Genomic DNA, 5673 nt, shown 5'->3' with positions numbered 1-5673 from the left:
AGGCACGGCCTAGGGCGTGCCGCATGCCGGGCCCGGCCCGTTTAGCCCGTGCCGTGCCTGGCCCAAGGCGGGCCATGTCGGGGTGCTCACGGGCCGGCCCGAAAAAAACGACCCATTTGGCCAGCTATAAGCCCAAATATGGGGCGGATATAAGGGTGCCCGGGCACGCCCGCCACGTCGAACTGACGTCGGATCCCATGCGGAATCACCCAGAAACCCGACGGTCCAAAGCCCGTCTCCTTCCTCGGATCGATGGCGCCATGTGGCGCTGCTCCCGCGGGCCGCGTAGTGAAGGAGATATGCCCTAGAGGCAATAATAAAGTTGTTATTTATATTTCCTTATATCATGATAAATGTTTATTATTCATGCTAGAATTGTATTAACCGGAAACTTGGTACATGCGTGAATACATAGACAAAACAGAGTGTCCCTAGTATGCCTCTACTTGACTAGCTTGTTAATCAAAGATGGTTAAGTTTCCTAACCATAGACATGTGTTGTCATTTGATGAACGGGATCACATCATTAGAGAATGATGTGATGGACAAGACCCACCCGTTAGCTTAGCATAACAATCATTAAGTTTTATTGCTATTCCTTTCTTCATGACTTATACACATTCCTCTGACTATGAGATTATGTAACTCCTGAATACCGGAGGAACTCCTTGTGTGCTATCAAACGTCACAACGTAACTGGGTGATTATAAAGATGCTCTACAGGTGTCTCCGAAGGTGTTTGTTGGGTTGGCATAGATCGAGATTTGGATTTGTCACTCCGAGTATCAGAGAGGTATCTTTGGGCCCTCTCGGTAATGCACATCACTATAAGCCTTGCAAGCAATGTGACTAATGAGTTAGTTACGGGATGATGCACTACGGAATGAGTAAAGAGACTTGCTGGTAACGAGATTGGACTAGGTATGATGATACCAACGATCGAATCTCGGGCAAGTAACATACCGATGACAAAGGGAACAACGTATGTTGTTATTGTGGTTTGACCGATAAAGATCTTCATAGAATATGTAGGAACCAATATGAGCATCCAGGTTCCGCCATTGGTTATTGACCGGAGATGTGTCTCGCTCATGTCTACATAGTTCTCGAACCCGTAGGGTCCGCATGAAGGAAATATGCCCTAGAGGCAATAATAAAGTTATTATTTATTTCCTTATATCATGATAAATGTTTATTATTCATGCTAGAATTGTATTAACCGGAAACTTAGTACATGTGTGAATACATAGACAAACAAAGTGTCACTAGTTTGCCTCTACTTGACTAGCTCGTTGAATCAATGATGGTTATGTTTCCTAACCATAGACATGAGTTGTCATTTGATTAACGGGATCACATCATTAGAGAATGATGTGATTGACTTGACCCATTCCGTTAGCTTAGCATTTGATCGTTTAGTATATTGCTATTGCTTTCTTCATGACTTATACATGTTCCTATGACTATGAGATCATGCAACTCCCGAGTACCGGAGGAACACTTTGTGTGCTACCAAACATCACAACGTAACTGGGTGATTGTAAAGGTGCTCTATAGGTGTCTCCAATGGTGTTTGTTGAGTTGGCATGGATCAAGATTAAGATTTGTCACTCCGATTGTCGGAGAGGTATCTCTGGGCCCTCTCGGTAATGCACATCACTATAAGCACTACTAGGGAAAACCTTATACACAGAACTTTAGCTATAGCGCGTGTTAAAAAAGCATGCTGGTGCTAAGTAGCAGTAGCGCGCTGGTGTAAACGGCGCTACAAATACAATTGTAGCAGTAGCATGCCTGAAGATAAAAGCGCTACTACTAAAATTCCCATGGCTTAGCCGATAGGCTACACATAGTAGTAGCGATCTATGTAGAACCGCGCTACCGCTACTTGTTTTGTAGCAGTGCATTTACGAACAAAGGCGCTACTTCTAATGAAAATAAAATTAAATGGAAAGCAAATAAAAAAGAAAAAGGAATAGCAGTAGCGCTTGTTAAAAACGCGCTATAGCTATCGTAGCAGCAGCGCACTTCCTGGAACGCGCTACTGCTACTTTTGACTTAACCGTGTGGTTCGTTCTTCCCCCACGACCACTTCTCCCAAATCCCTACTCCTCCGCTGTCGCCGCCCTGCATCGCCGTCGGCCGCTGCGTGCGACCCGTCGCTCTCCGCACACCCTCGATGCTGCCCTCGACCCCGACCCCGACCTCGACGCCGCCCCCGACCCCGACCTCGACGCCCTCCCTACATCGTCGTTCTCTGCCGTGTGCCCGCCGCCCCGACCCCGACCCCGTCCCTGACCTCGACGTCGCGTGCCCCTCTCCCTAACTCCGCCAGCGCCCGAGGTGAGCACGCCCTCCTCCTCCTCCTCCCCTACCTATGCCTAGCTAGGTTTCTTAGGGTTAAATTTCAGAGTTCATCTAATTAGTTAGGGTTCACCAAATTAGATGCTAATTATGGCAGTAGTTGTTAAATATAATTAGTTTTAGAGTTCATCAAATTAGTTAGGGTTAAATTTTAGAGTTCATCAAATTAGTTAGGGTTCATCAAATTAGTTAGGGTTAAATTTTAGAGTTCATCAAATTAGTTAAGGTTCATTAAATTTTAGAGTTCACCGGTTAGGGTTAAATTTTCGAGTTCATCTAACTAGTTTTTTTACTGTTTTTTAGTAAGTGCTTAATAGAATTAGTAAGAAAATTAATATAACCAGTTGAACTAGTTTATTTTTAGTAAAAACTAGTTTATGTTTATTTATAATAAGTGCTTAATTGAACTAGTTGAGTTAATACAACTATTTTATTTTTAGTACGAAAATTAATAGAACTAGTTTACTTCTCTAGTTAAAGCAATTATTCCCGCATCGATGTCGACGATGCCTATCCCGCATCCTCATCGTCGAGTCGGTGGAGGACACATGCGTCACCAGATGGGCCATGTTCGGGGCTGGGCTCCACCGGGGTGGTACTGGGAGGCGCTACCTACCGGGAGGCGTAGGTTGGTGAGGAGTCATCCCGTCGTTGACCCGAACCTTCTTTGGTGGCGGTCGCATGGGCCAGTGACGGTTCAGAGGCTCGAGGACCCCGCGGAGGTGGTGCATCATCGTGTCAGCGAGGAGGACACGCACGTCCGTCGCTACTTGTTTGCGTTGGAGCACATGTTCTCCAATACCTGTCAGGTTCTCCAGGGATCTCACTGGAGCTATGATCCTGTGATGGTTCCTTCTCTGTGGGTGTCCACCGCCCGCGCCGATACCCGTCGTGCGCTAGGGTTTTAGTTGTATTAGTGATGTTATATGTATGATGCTATTCGAGATGCATTAGTGATAATATTCGACGATGTACGGACGCATGAGATGATTTACTTCTGCTTATTGAATGCATGCTAATTTGAATATTTATTTATTTTACGATTTGGTTTTGCTTATTGAATGCTCATGTCAATATGAGTCCTATAAGATATTTTGAAGTGTATATCTTGTGTTGCTCAAATAGGATATGTGCTTGCCAAAGTGGCCGGTCATGTTTGCAGGTTACACCTCCGAGTGGCCTATGTTTTGCCGGAGTGTTGGTTCATTTCCGTTCCAGCAAATTTCAGGCGCTCGATATGTCCTATTTTAGCAAAGGTCGTGCTGGATTTTTCCGTGAATTTTGGCATGACTTGTGCCAGAATATGTAGGAAATATCGAGTGCCCCGGATTTGTGTGTTGAGTATCCTGGTAGTTGTCTTCGATCAATTTTCAATTAATGTTTCAACTATGAACATAGGAAATGTCTGACGACGAAAAGGATTTCGGTATTTGCAAATGCGAAGACGAGCGCGGCCTATGCGACGGAATCTTCCTAGATGATGAGAGGCGCTTCAGCATCAAGCTGGACAAGAACTTCGAAGTGGATACAGTAAGTCATAACAGCAAGTCTTTTTTCGTAATTAAGCATGACATCTCCTTCATTTGCTTCAACTTATATTTTAATTTTTTTTACTATTCTACTAGCGTATCCCCTGCCATGCAAGAGTTTTTGTCTTGGATAAGATAAGTTTCATTCGTACTATGGAGGTAAAGAGAGTTTACTTGAAGACCGAGCATGGTCGTATTTTCCACGCAAAATTATACAACGTAGACGACTACACCTATTTTAGATGCAAAACTTGGCAAACACTATTCAAGACTTATGCGTTTGAGCCTAATATGGTTATCACCTTTGATATTCGTCCGGAAGATGATATTGAAGCTAATATCGACATCTGGGTCGATGTGCTGACGCCTCTAGTTATACCATTATGTGAGTTTCTCAACCATATTTATGTCTTTGATATTGTTTATTCAAAAATAGTTGACAACTAATTTCTATTGTCAGCTTATTTCCGTTCAAGCAAACATGTCCAGCGCTTGGTAGACATGACCTACTACTGTCCCAAGGCTGAACTAAACTGCAAGGAGATAAGTCATTATGTTTCATGGCTTGAGGATCTTCATACTATCAAGACAAATTTTCTTCCTGCGCTTAGAAATGTTAGTACTCAAAATGTGCGACCAATAGTGTTCGTACTGAACTACGGTCACATATATTTAGGAAAGATGGTAAGGTTTTACTATTTGTCCTCAGTGCATCTTTTGCATACATTATTTTTAAGCCTTCATTGCTAAGTATTGTACTATACGATGTTCTTCAACAGGGACCCCCGATGAATGTTGTGCCTGATTGGATCGAGACTAAAGGTACCATGAATATTGTTAGCTTAGAGCCAAGATATCCTACAATGCACTTTAGTGCATTCGGGATTTCTAATAGCGAGGAATGCTTAATAATGAAAGACTGGAGCAAAATTGTGAACAATCGCAGAGAAGTACTAGGGGGCAGCAATCAGAAGCGCAACCCACGATTAGGAGACAAGTTCATCTGCATGCTCCAACTTGATGAAGGAGGAGAGCTACACATGTTTTATGTTATTTTACCTGAGAGAGAGTAGCATGAGTGATTAGCTAGCTAGAAATGAGTTTGAAGATGATGATGTGCTACACTATGACTATGATGATTAAATAGCTAATGTTGGTGGTAATGACTATGATGATTATTATTAGCTAGTGTTGGTGGTGATTAGATAGCTACCGCATCTAGTGTTGGTGGTGATTAGCTAGCTAGAATGAGTTTGAAGATGATGATGTGCTACACTATGACTATGGTGATTAAATAAATATTGTTGGTGGTAATGACTATGATGATGATTAAATAGCTTGTGCTAACGGATTAGATTCAAGTGGAGGCAATATGTGGTGCACATCGAAAGTACTACTAGTCCAAACTAGATCAAGTTTGGATTAGTAGTATACTTTTGACATGCACCACATATTGCCTCCACTTGAACCTAATCCACCTTCATTTGACACACTATCATGGACATAATGATATAAACCTCATAATTGGTATTGTACCAAAATTTGTATAACGGCGTATAAATACACTAAAAATGAAAAAAAGAGTACTAGTAGCGATGGATAGTAAACACGCTACAACTAGCTAGATTAGCAGCAGCGCGGGATAGAACAAGCGCTGCCGCTATGTGTCTTAGCAGTTGTGCTTGTCCCACGCGCTACTGCTAAGTAATAGTTGTAGCGCCTTATTGGTAGCGCGGCTGCCCGCGCTACTAGTGGGCATTAAACCCGCGCTACTACTAGG

The sequence above is a fragment of the Triticum aestivum genome, chromosome 6A (genome assembly GCF_018294505.1).
Source record: "Triticum aestivum cultivar Chinese Spring chromosome 6A, IWGSC CS RefSeq v2.1, whole genome shotgun sequence".
Lineage (NCBI taxonomy): Eukaryota > Viridiplantae > Streptophyta > Magnoliopsida > Poales > Poaceae > Triticum > Triticum aestivum.
Note: the sequence above shows the minus strand (reverse complement) of the source record.